At 54.0% G+C, this 13,481-nt stretch overlaps 1 pseudogene; it reads left to right on the forward strand.

Moving 5' to 3' along the window:
* Positions 1-5,993, forward strand: part of LOC119951474 — a 30,609-nt pseudogene extending 24,616 nt beyond the window's left edge.
* The last annotated feature ends 7,488 nt before the right edge of the window (positions 5,994-13,481 follow it).

Raw genomic sequence — 13,481 nt, forward strand, 5'->3', positions numbered from 1 at the left:
ACCAGGTTCCACACTACATGAAAATGAAAATCGCTTATTGTCACAAGGATGCTTCAATGAAGTCACTGTGAAAAGCCGCTAGTCGCCACATTCCGGCACCTGTTTGGGGAGGCTTTTACAGAAATTTAACCCACGCTGCTGGCCTTGTTCTGCTTTACAAGCCAGCTGTTTAGCCCACTGTGCTAAACCAGCCTCTTGGACATGAGATTGAAGACAGGCCGTGTCCAACATGCCCCATGGAGATTGGACATGGCCCTCCTCACCGACAAAGCATTCTGCGAGAAAATATCACAAACATAGACAGGTATATTACTGTACCAACAACCAGAATGGAGAGGTCTCACCTTCCACTCTCTGGGAGGTGCTGAAAGCTTTGATTGGAGTGAGGTTATTGCTATAAAGCGCACAGAGACGAGGAAGAGAAGATGGCTAGATAACAGCTAGTCGATTCCATACAGGAGGTAGACCGGCGATACTCCATCGTCGAACATCAGGTGCCTGCCAAACATGATAATGACCCCATCCAGGGAGAGAACATCAGAGGTGATCATCTTTCTGGATGCAGAAAAAGTTTTTGAGTCAAATGGAAGTACCTGATAGAGGTACTGGAGCGGGTCGGGCTTGGAGCAGGGTTCACCACCTGGGTGAAACTCCTGTACTGTACTCGCATGTGGACAAAAACCATCAGCTCTAAGTACTTCCAGCTGCACAGAGGCGCAAGTCAGGAATGCCCGCTGTCCATGCTACTGTTCGCCCTGGCGATCGAGCCATGAGCGATCACATTCAGAACAGCGAACAACTGGAAGGGGATCAGGAGGCGAGACTCGATCTATGCAGACGACCTGCTCCTCTCCGTCGCAAACCCACAAAGCAGTATGGAGAGATTCATGGCATGCGTGAAATAGTTTGGAGCCTTCTCAGTTACAAACCCAACCTGAGAAAAAGTGAAATCTTCCCTGTGAATCCGCAAAGGAGGGGCAGAGCTGGAGGGACTACCATTTAAACAAGCCTGACACAAATATCACTACCTGGGGATCCAAATCGCCCACGGGACCCGTATCCACAAATTGAATCTAGCCAGCCTGTTGGAGGAAGTTAAAAAGGACTTGCAGAGGTGAGACACACTCCCATTCTTCCTCACAGGAAGGTTACAGACGATCAAGATGAACATACTGTTCAGGATTCCTCTTCTTTTTCAGAGCCACACCAATCTACACCCCCAATACCTTGTTCAATACAGTAGAAAAAATGATCATGGTGTCTGCGTGTGTGAATGTGTGTGGGGGGAGGGGGGAGCGGAATGGGGGGGGGGGGGGGGGGGGGGGGGAGAGGGAGAATGGATGGTGGCGAACACATGGATCCCAAAAAAAGTCCTGCAGAGAATGAAAATAATAGGGGCCTGGCCCAAGCCTACAATGTTACCACTGGGCAGCAACAGCGGAAAGCGTAAAGGAATGGATAAAGGAACCACACACCGAATGGGTAAAAATAGAAGAGGGGAGTTCCTGCACAGGGACGTCCCTCCGGGCCCTGGCCACAGCAGCGCCCCCATCTACTCCGGCCAAGCATTCTACAAGTCCAGTGGTAATAGCCACGCTCCGGTCATGAAACCAGCTAAGGCAACACTTCGGTCTGACCAAAATGCCCATCATGGCCCCCATTTGCAAAAACCATAGGTTCGCGCCAGCCAAAATCCACGCCACCTTGAAAAGGACAGGGCGGGGGACACTGACAGGTAGGGACTTCTACACGGAGAGCAGACTGAGAACACTAAAGGAACTAACAGAGAAGCTCCAACTGACCAGAAGAATGAGCTACAATACATGCAAATCAAAAGCTTCCGATGTAGGGAAGTGAAGCCATAAACACAGGCGATGAGACAATCACTATTAGAAGGACTGGTGGATGCGGCCAACTTGGTGGGGAGGAAATTGCGGGGACTAGTATGGGTGACTGCTGGGGAAGACACCCACCCCACTAGATGAAACAAGAGAAAAATGGGAGGAAGAGCTATGGTTTCTAATAGGGTGGGGACTCTGGATTGAAGCTCTAAACAGGATCAACTCCATGTCCACATGTGCAAGGATAAGCCTAATGCAGCTGAAGGTGGCAAATGGAGCATACCTACCCAGAACCCAACGAGCAGGCTCTTCCGGGAGGCGGAGAATAAATGTGAATGGTGCCAAGAAAGTCCAGCCAACCACACCCACATGTTCTGGGCATGTCCCAAGCCTTCTTTGAGGTAATGTCCAAGGTTGTGAGGATGAGGGTGGAGCCATGCCCTTAAGGTGGCAGTCTTCGGGGTAGCAGACCAGCCAGAACTCTTTATGGGGAAGAGGGCCGATGCCCTAACCTTTGCCTCCCTTTTCACCCGCTGAAGAATCCTGCTCGACTGGCGATCAGCAGCAACACCTAAAGCTGCAGACGGACTGGCCGACCAGTCCAAATGGAGAAAATGAAATTCACCATCTGGGGATCGGGAGAGGGCTTCCACATGATGTGGAGCCCATTCGCCCACCTGTTCCAGGACCTGTTTGTAGCTGACAGCCAGTGGACTAAGGTGAGGGGGCCCACATAAGGACCACGGGCACTTTTGAAAGGGAGAGAGGGAGGGAGGGGGGTAGAGAATTGGGAGGCACATAGGTCGACTACGCCCCATGCACCAACCTCCCCTTCCCCCTCTCGCCCCAGACCGAAAGTTTGTAAATTCAGACAACTAAATAGGAACAACCAACCTAACATATGTATTGCTATACTACCCCACTATATACAGGAATGATGAACCAGTGAATAAAGAAAAGTCACCAGATAGCAAGAAGGGGAGGGAGTCTCAAGGATGTCGGGGGAGTTGGGGTGAGGAGGCTAACTCAAATGTGGGGCTTTTGTAAATTATAAACTGAAACCCATGTGTACAGATTTGCTTCTGTTCAGTTTTGTTGTGTGTAAAAAGAAAAAACTCGAGTAAAAACATTTTTTGAAAAGATCAATCTCCAGGTGAACCAATCCTTGGTGAATCCATATCTGAGCGTGCAAATTATAAAGTGGAAAAGTTCCTTTTGAAGCAAATTCTACCGTGTCAAAATATTATTTTGTAACTTGTACACCTGTTACTCTCATTGAAGCAGTTGCAGATACAACAGAAGAGTTGGTATAATTCTATAGGCAGCTTATATTGTAAAGTAAGAAAAATAAAAGTAAGCAGTGGAAGTATCAAGGATGTGAAATTGAACTCCATTGCATCACTGATGCCAATACTACATCACTGATGCCAATACTGCGGGGTGCTCTTTTGGCTAATTCCTGTTCATGTGGGCATGCCACGCAGGCACTGGAAGCGTCAAAAGAAGTCTGATTGTCAATCAATCTGCCATTCCTTTTGCTTTAATGCACAGTTAGGAAAACTGGTTTGTCAATCCACGGAATGCCTTTCCTAATCGCTCACCATTGAGCCTGCATTCAGCTGTCGGAGAATTCCCTCCCTCCACACCATGCCACTCTCACTAGTATTATTTAAGGGGACAGCCATCCAGCTTCCAGTCCTTTTGATTTACTTCCGCTGCTTATGTTAGCACTGTGATTTGTGTTGGGAGGTCTGTTGTTGAGCTGGTGCAGGAGACCAGAGGATTTAGTCACACCAGTCTGCAAGATGCGTGTGGACTGTGCTTGCACTGCCACTGGGTCTGTCACACAATAAATGGAGTGGAGATTCCCAAATCAGGTACGCTCTGCAAAGTAGGAGGAAGGTGAGGAGGCCCGACCTAACAAGGCTTTTTCCTCATACCTTCATCTGAGCCAGGATCAATGTCTGAGGTAACTCACATTAATCAGGTTGGTGGTTACTAAACTTTGCCACTTCCTTCAACATGACGAAACGGCGCTGCCAGTTGGCCAAAAGGCCACAGTGGCATTAAAAATCTGCACAACCGATTTTTGCAAGCAGGACCTGGTGACACATCCACTGTCTGCTAGACTGTCGTCCATTCATTCGGGAGGTGAAAGAGGATGTATTTACGAAGAGAGGCAATTGCACCAGGGTTTTCAAACTGGCGGGTCGCAACCTTCTATGGGTTGTGGGCGGATGTCTGGAGGGTCACAGAGCGATTGGCTGAGGCCTTCCCAATCCCGGGAGAAGCATCCAACTGCTGTGACGGGCTGTCAAATTGAGAATGCCAGACTGGTGCAGTGGATAGCACTGGAACTGCAGCGCTGAGGACCCGGGATCGAATCCCGGCCCTGGGTCACTGTCCGTGTGGAGTTTGTACATTCTCCTCATGTCTGCGTGGGTTTCACCCCCACAACCCAAAGATGTGCAGGTTAGGTGGATTAGCCACACTAAATTGCCCCTTAATTGTAAAAATAAATAAATAAATAAGTGGGCACTCTAAATATATTTTAAAAATTGAGAATGACAGCCGCCACCAGCTTTTAAATTGATAATGCCTGCCGCGACCAGCTACTAATAGAACAATGCAGGCAGAACTGTGACACAGTGGTTATCACTGTTGCCTCACGGCACCGAGGTCCCAGGTTCAATCCCGGCTCTGGGTCACTTTCCATGTGGACATCCTCCCCGTGTTTGCGTTGGTTTCGCCCCCACAACTCAAAGGTGTGCAGGTAGGTGGATTGGCCACGCTAAATTGCCCCTGAATTGGAACAATGAATTGGGTACTCAAATTTTAAAAAATAAAATAGAACAATGCAGTCTACCGGCCAGAAGTGGTGGCAGAGGGATGTTTCTCAATCAGGGCCGAGGCTGCAGCTAACCGAGTTGGCGGGTTATAAGGTAAGGCACATGGAGCCTCTAGAGAGCCCAAAGGTTTATTTCCAGTGGAATCGGAGGATTTGAACAGAAGGAAAGCACACGCAAAGTTGATTGAAAACCTAGTCAGTCAGAGGAGTTTCCATCATGAAGAGCTAAATTATTAAAGATAGTGGATTACTACCAGGGATTCACGGTAGCACTGTGGGTAGCACAGATGCTTCACAGATCCAGGGTCCTTGGTTCGATTCCCGGCTTGGGTCACTTTCAGTGCGGAGTCTTCACGTTCTCCCAGTGTCTGCATGAATTTCCTCCGGGTGTTCCGGTTTCCTCTCACAGTCGAAAGATGTGCAGGTTAGGTGGATTGGCCGTGCTAAATTGCCCTTGGTGTCCAAAAAGATTGGGTGGGTTACTCGGTTGCGCGGATAGGGTGGAGGCGTTGGCTTAGGTAGGGTGCTCTTTCCAAGGGCTGGTGCAGACTCGATGGGCCGAATGACCTCCTTCTGCACTGTTGATTCTATGATTAGGAGCACGCAAATATACCTCTCCAGATGAAATTTAAAAATCATATCGCAAACAGGCACTGAAATGGCACCCTGATAAGAATCCTGACAGTAAGGAAGAGGCAGAATCAAAATTGAACAATTTGCAGAAGCATATGAAGCTCTATCTGATTCTTAAAATTGCAATATCTATGACCTATAGGGAAAGGAGATTTGGCTAATCCATGAGGTTGTCAGTGTGGTGAAGGCTTCAACTATAGCTTCATATTTCACAATCCTGAAGATGTTCTTCAGGAATTCTCTCGAGGCAGGGATTCCTTTGCAGATTTCTGCATGGATGATCCCTTTGATGATTTCTTTGATAATCAGCGAGGTAGATGAGGGTTTGAAAGAAGCAGCGGTGGCGGGTCGGGGGAGGGGGGGGGGGGGGGGTGGGGTGCCTTTCTTTTCTCCTTTTGGTGAATTTTCTACATTTGATCCCGGTTTTACTTCAGTCAGTTCGTTTGGTAATCTAGGAACTGCATCATTCTCCTCGTCTTCATTTGGATGTGGTGGAACTGGTAACTTCCGATCAGTATCGACATCTACCATGTTTGTTAATGGCAGGAAAATCACCAATTAAGAAGATAGTAGAAAACGGTCAAGAAAGAGTGGAAATAGAGGAAGATGGTCAATTAAAATCTTTAACAATAAATGATAAGGAGCAGCAACTACGATTGGATAACAAGTAAATATTTACTAATGTTTAACAAGTGGAAACAGTTGAGCGCTCATAGGTGAAAAAACTTTTGAGAGTATCCAGGAAGAAACTTTTCATTACACGTAACATTGTATCATTCAAAATTGTTTTTCTGCTGGTTATAGCACCGATACTCCAATGTCCATGCCATACTTGGGGCGAGATTCTCCGCAAATGCGGAGAATCGTAAAGGCTGCCGTGGGACAGGCCGTGACCCAAGGCAGCCTTCACGCCCACCTCTGGGGCCGAGTCTCCCCACCCCCCCCAGGGCGGGGCAAGGAGCGCGGCCCCATGCATCACGGCAGCGCGGACTTGACGACGGTCGTCAAGGCCGCACGCCAAGCGTCACACCGGCTGACGCAGCCGATGACGTCAGCCGCGCATGCGCAAGTTGGACAATGCCAACCCGCGCATGCGCAGTTGGCGTCTTTTCCCTCAGCCGCCCCGCAAGACGTGGCGGCTTGATCTTGCGGGGCGGTGGAGGGAAAAGAGTGCGTCCGTTACGGACGCATGGCCCCCTTGGCACGCCCGTGGTACTGCCGTGCCAATCGGGCCCCCAGATGCCCCAAACGGGTATCTGGCGCCCGTTTCACGACGGCAGCAAGCAGGTGTGTTTGCTGCCGTGTTGAAACGGGCGCTCGGCCTGGCCGCTCGGCCCATCGGCCTCGGAGAATCGGCGCTTGCCGTAAAAAACGGCGAGCGGCGATTTGTGGCGTGGGTCGGGCGTGGGGGGGGGAGATAGTGGGAGGGCGTGAAAAATGACGAGAGGCCCTCCGCTATTCTCCCACCCGGCGTGGGGGGTGGAGAATCGCGCGCATGATGCACGATCAATTGCACGAAAGACTCAGATTGGTACAACTGTGGCTTTATTACAGTCAGATGCATGGACTGAAATGGCTGATCAGGAGGAGGTCATGCATATTTATACGGCTCCTTGTGGGCGGAGCTAGCCAGCAGGGGCTACCGGCGAACCTGTAGTGCAGGTCCTACCTTACATCCCCTAATATAGGTGCACAAAGTGGATCACCACATCCATCTTGTAGTCTGGTGCCCGTCAGAGGTTAAGTCTGTCTGGTGGTTTGATGGTTCGCTGGGAGCGACGTAGCGGTGATGGCGATGTCGGTGCTGGCGGCGTCGGCGTCGACAACGTCGGTGCTGGTGGTGTTCCAGTAGTTGGATGACTCCGGAAGTGTGCCGAAATCCTCCTTGCCCTCTAGCGTGGGCAGGGGAAGGAGGGATGGAACTGGTGGGGCTAATGCTGGGAGTGCCGGGGTAGCGGAGGGTGGCGCGTGGGTGGGGAAGTGTGTGGGAGTGGAACCTGAGGGAGCCAGGTCTCTGAGTGAGACTGTATCCTGGCGGCCGTCGGGGAACTCCACATTGGCATACTGGGTGTTGGCGTGGAGCAGGCGTACCCTGTCCACCAAGGGGTCCACCTTGTGGAGTTGGACGTGCCTACGTAGAAGAACCGGTCCTGGAGCTGCGAGCCAAGTCGGGAGTGACACCCCGGATGTGGACTTCCTAGAGAAGGTAAAAACACGTTCATGGGGCGTGTTATTCGTGGCAGTGCACAGTAGAGACCGGATGGAATGTAGTGCATCTGGGAGGACCTGCTGCCAGCGAGCGGCTGGGAGGTTTCTGGACCGTAGGGCCAGCTGGACGGCCCTCCAAACCGTCCCGTTCTCCCTCGACCTGCCCGTTTCACCGGGGATTATAGCTAGTCGTCCTGCTGGTGGCGATACCCCTGCTGAGCAGGAACTGATGCAGCTCATCGCTCACGAATGAGGATCCCCTGTCGCTGTGGATGTAGTCGGGGAATCCGAACAGAGTGAAGATGGAGTTGAGGGCCTTGATGACGGTGGCAGACGTCATATCGGGGCATGGGATGGCGAAGGGGAATCTGGAGAATTGAAAAAAATGAAACTGAAATGAAAATCGCTTATTGTCACAAGTAGGCTTCAATGAAGTTACTGTGAAAAGCCCCTAGTCGCCACATTCCGGCGCCTGTCCGGGGAGGCTGGTACGGGAATCGAACCGTGCTGCTGGCCTGCTTAGTCTGCTTTAAAAGCCAGCGATTTAGCCTTGTGAGCTAAACCAGCCCCTATATTCATTGACCACACTGAGGATATATGTGTTGCTGTCGGTGGAGGGGAGGGGCCCTTTGAAATCCACGCTGAGGCGTTCAAAGGGCGGGACGCTTTCACCAGGCGTGCACGGTCCGGCCGGTAGAAGTGAGGCTTGCACTCCGCACAGACCTGGCAGTCCCTGGTGACTGCCCGTACGACGGAGTAGGCCCGATTGCGGGCTTTGATCAGATGGTACAATCGAGTGACCCCCGGGTGACAAAGGCTGTCGTGCAGGGCACGGAATTGGTTTACTTGTGCGCTGGCACATGTACCTCGAGAGAGGGCGTCTGGGGGCTCGTTGAGCTTGCCGGGGCGATACAAAATCTCGTAATTATAGGTGGAGAGCTTGATTCTCCACCGCAAGATTTTATCATTTTTGACCTTGCCCGCTGCGTGTTGTTAAACATGAAGGCTACCGACCGTTGGTCAGTGAGGAGAGTGAATCTCCTGCCGGCCAGGTAATGCCTCCAATGCCGCACCGCTTCAACGATAGCCTGGGCCTCCTTTTCAACAGACGAGTGTCGAATTTCAGAGGCATGAAGGGTATGGGAAAAGAATGCCACGGGTCTGCCTGCCTGGTTTAGAGTGGTGGCTAGGGCAACATCTGAAGCGTCGCTCTCTACTTGAAAGGGCAGTGTCTCATCTACTGCGTGCATCCCGGCCTTGGCTATGTCTGCTCTAATACGGGCAAAGGAATGTTGTGCCTCGGCCGTGATGGGGAATTTGAGTGGACTGTGTAAGTGGGCAGGCCTTGTCCGCGTAGTTTGGGACCCACTGGGCGTAGTAGGAGAAGAACCCCAGGCAGCGTTTAAGGGCCTTGGGGCAGTGGGGAAGGGGGAGCTCCATGAGGGGGCGCATGTGGTCGGGACGGGCCCCAGGAGTCCGTTTTGGTCTACGTAGCTGAGGATGGCTAAGCGGCTGCTGCTGAACACGCACTTCTCCTTATTGTAGGTGAGGTTGAGGAGAGTGGTGGTGTGGAGAAATTTGGCAAGGTTGGCGTCGTGGTCCTGCTGATCGTGGCCGCAGATGGTGATGTTGTCCAGGTATGGAAACGTGGCCCGCAGTCTGTACCGGTCAACCATTCGGTCCATTTCTCTTTGGAATACCGAGACCCCGTTAGTGACGCCGAAGGGAACCCTAAGAAATTGATAGAGACGACCGTCCGCCTCGAAGGCGGTGTATGGACGGTCCGATTTACGGATGGGGAGCTGGTGGTAGGCAGATTTAAGGTAAATCATTGAGAAGACCCGGTACTGTGCAATCTGATTGACCATATCAGATATGCGAGGGAGGGGGAACGTGCCGAGCTGCGTGTATCGATTGATAGTCTTGCTGTACTCCACGACCATTCTGTGTTTCTCCCCAGTTTTAACCACTAACACTCAGTGCCGGCTCTAGGGTTGCTGGCGCCCCGGGCAAGCTGAACTTCGGCGCCCTTGGGGGGGGGCCGAGGGGGGGGGGGGGGGAGCCGAGGGGGGGGCGGGGCCGAGGGGGGGGCGAGGCCGGGGAGGGGCGGGGGGGGCGAGGCCGGGGAGGGGCGGGGGGGGGGGCGAGGCCGGGGAGGGGCGGGGGGGGCGAGGCCAGGGAGGGGCGGGGGGGCGAGGCCGGGGAGGGGCGGGGGGGCGGACGAGGCCGGGGAGGGGCGGGGGGGGCGGACCCGCGGGGGGGGGGGCGGACGCGGGGGGCGGACCCAAAGGGGGGGCGGACCCGAGGGGGGGGGCGGACGCGGGGGGGGCGGACCCGAGAGGGGGGCGAACACGCGGGGGGGGCGGACCCGAGGGCGGGGCGGGGGGGCGGACCCGAGGGCGGGGCGGGGGGGACTGAGCGGGGGGGGCGGACCGAGCCGGGGGGCCGCCCTGGGGGTGGGCGGCCACCGCGCATGCGCTGGTTGGCACCGGCCCAACTGCGCATGCGCGGGACCCGAGTCTCTGGCGCCCCCGAGCACATGGCGCCCCGGGCAGTCGCCCGAGTTGCCGGTGCCTTGAGCCGGTACTGCTAACACTTGGGCTCTCCAGGGGCTATTGCTGGCCTCGATGATACCCTCACGAAGCAGCCGCTGGACTTCGGACCTGATGAAGGCCTTGTCCTGGGCACTGTACCATCTGCTGCTGGTGGCGACGGGCTTGCAATCCGCAATTAGGTTGGCAAAGAGGGTGGGGGGTCAACCTTGAGGGTCGTAAGGTTGCAAACGATGAGTGGGGGTAGGGGCCCGCAGAATTTGAGGGTGAGGCTCTGGAGATTACACTGAAAATCCAGACCCAGCAATAGTGCAGCACAGAGGTTGGGGAGGACGTAGAGGCGGAAACTGCTGAATTATACGCCCTGGACAGTGAGATTGACCACACAGCAACCACGGATCGAGACAGAGTGGGATCCGGAGGCCAGGGAGATCTGTTGGTTGGCGGGGTGGACCGCAAGGGAGTAGCGTCTTACCGTGTCCGGGTGGATGAAGCTTTCGGTGCACCCGGAGTCCAGTAGGCAAGAGGTCGTGTGGCCGTTGATTTCCACTGTTGTCGAAGCGGTGGCCAGGTTGTGAGGACGGGACTGGTCCAGTGTCATAGAGTCGATCTGCGGGTGGTTGTTCGAGGATTCAGATGGGGAGCGTCGGCGACCTGGATCCAGCATTCCAGTCCCGTGGGGGAGACAAAATGGCGGCGATGGCGGCGTCTGGAGGACCAGTTGAGGAGAAGATGGCAGCACCCATGCTGTGCATGTTGTAGGTGCAGGGCAAGATGGCGGCATCCATGGAGTGCATGTTGCAGGGGTGGGTCTGCACCTGGACCTGGGGGGAGAAGATGGCGGTGCCCACTAGTCGCACGTGGCCCCGGGAGCAGAAGATGGCGGTGCCCATTGTGGGATCGGCTGGGGAAAGGGGACGATTGCGGGCGTGATAGCGGCGACTGTGCGGGCCTGGCACACCGCCGCAAAGTGGCCCTTCTTACCGCAGGATTTGCAAGTGACGGCGCGGGCTGGGCAGCATTGGTGGGGGTGCTTCTGCTGGCCACAGAAGTAGCAGCGGGGACCCCCAGGGTGTGTGGTGTGGCAGGCGGCGCAGGCATACTGAGTAGGAGAGGCCCCAGCCGGGGGGGTCGTTTGTGGGGTCCAGGAGGGGTAGGAGGGGTGGGCCGCGCGGCGAGCGGGGTGGTATTGGACGTTGAGAGATGCGACCGTCATGGAGAGCGCTAAAGCTTTCGCCTCTGTTAGGTCGAGCGTGGCCCCTTCCAGCAGTCGTTGTCGGATTGGGTCCGACGCAATCCCCGTCACGAATGCATCACGCATGAGGAGATTGGAATGTTCAGTGGCCATGATGGCCTGACAGTCACAGTCCCGTACGAGTGGGATAAGAGCCTGCCAGAAGTCTTCGATCGACTCACCAGGTAGTTGTCCGCGAGTGGCGAGTACGTGCCTTGCGAAGAGGGTGTTTGTCTTCTGAACGTAGTTCTCTTTAAGGAGTGCCATCGCTTCCGCGTAATTGGGGCGTCCTGGATCAACGTGAACACGCTGGAGCTCAACCTGGAGTATAGAACTTGGATCTTCTGAGCTTCCGACGGCGTGGGGGTCGCAGCGTTGATGTAGACCTCAAAACAAGCCAGCCAGTGATTAAAGTCCTTTCTGGCATCTGGCGAGTGTGGATCCAGCTTCAGGCGAGTTGGTTTGATGTCCATAATGTAGAAAAATCTGACTGTAATAAATTGATGCACGATCAATTGCATGAAAGACTCAGATTGGTAAAACTGTGGCTTTATTACAGTCAGATGAGTGGCCTCCTGCTGCAGCTGGTGAAATGGCTGATCAGGAGGAGGTCATGCATATTTATACGGCTCCTTGTGGGCGGAGCTAGCCGGCACGGGCTACCGGCGAACCTGTAGTGCAGGTCCTACCTTACATCCCCTAATCCAGGTGCACACAGTGGATTACCACAATACACTAGGACCAATCAACATACACAAACACCGCAGCCAATCACCAGTTAGAATACACACACTATAAAAGCAGAGGGCATCACGATTCCCGCTCATTCTGGATGCTGCCTCTCAGAAGCACAAGAGCTCATCAAGTACAGTACAGACTCACACCACGTGCTGAGAGATTCAACTGGTTCGGACAGGCACAGGTCTCTAGTTAAACTAGCATTGTGTAAACCCACAGTTATAGTATGTCTATTATTTTATAAGTAGTTAATAAAATAGTGTTGAACCTTTTCAGTGTTGGTGGCATATGTCTGCTTCACAAGTCCACAGTGTCCAACACTTTATGGTACCAGTAGTTGAGGGATGTTAGTACTTCTGAGACCTACCTTGCAGTGATCAGCCTTCCACCAGTCGTCAGCCATCCTGCAGTATGGACAGCGTTCGCCTGCCGCCGCCCCTCCGCATTGCCGGGAACCTGGGCTCCAAATGGAAGATTTTTAAACAGCGCTTCCAGCTATACCTCGAGGCCACGGACCTGGAAGCTGCCTCGGACGCACGGAAGATTGCTCTCTTCCTCTCTACAGCCGGGGACCATGCCCTCCACATCTTTAACTCGCTCACCTTCGCTGATGGGGAGGATAAATCAAAGTTCAAGACGGTCCTCCTAAAGTACGACAACCACTGTGAGGTTGAGGTAAACGAGAGCTTCAAACGATATGTATTTCAGCAGCGCCAACAGGGTAAGGACGAACCTTTCCAGTCTTTTATCACGCACCTCCGTGTCCTTGCGCAGTCCTGCAACTACGGGTCCACCTCTGACTCCATGATACGCGACTAGATAGTTTTTGGTGTGCAGTCGGAGCCCCTTCGCCAGCAGCTGTTTAAAGTCAAAAACAGCTCACTCTGTCCACTGCCATAGAGGCCTGCGTGTTCCATGAGCACGCCTCCACGCGATATTCCCGCATCCAGGCCACTGAAACGGGTCCAGGTTGTTATGTCTCTCCAGGGCCTAAGTCTGCACGAAGGTGGCCATTCCGCGCGCTTTTAGCGAGCTCCCGCGCTGGAATGCAACGGACATGGTGACGTCGAGGAACGTACTGCGCAGGCACGCACAACGCTGGATCGTACCACGCATGCGCGGTGGCGCAACGAACGTGCCGACGCAACGGTGTGCGGCAACTGTGGCTCTGCCCACTTAAAGCGGCAATGTCCCGCGAAGACCCGACGCTGTCTGCAGTGTGGCAAACTTGGCCACTATGCTGCTTTGTGCAGGTCGACCCAGCCTGCTAGTTTCAGGAGATCCAGCTAGCCCCGCAGGGATGCCCGGGCCATTCAGCCCACAATCAACGAGCCTGTTCCAGACCTGTCCACCGACGTTGACAGCTATGACCTGCAAGCCCCTTTCCAAGTTGGCATCATAACCAAGCACAGAATGTCTCCTAAGCG

The sequence above is a fragment of the Scyliorhinus canicula genome, chromosome 17 (assembly GCF_902713615.1).
Source record: "Scyliorhinus canicula chromosome 17, sScyCan1.1, whole genome shotgun sequence".
Lineage (NCBI taxonomy): Eukaryota > Metazoa > Chordata > Chondrichthyes > Carcharhiniformes > Scyliorhinidae > Scyliorhinus > Scyliorhinus canicula.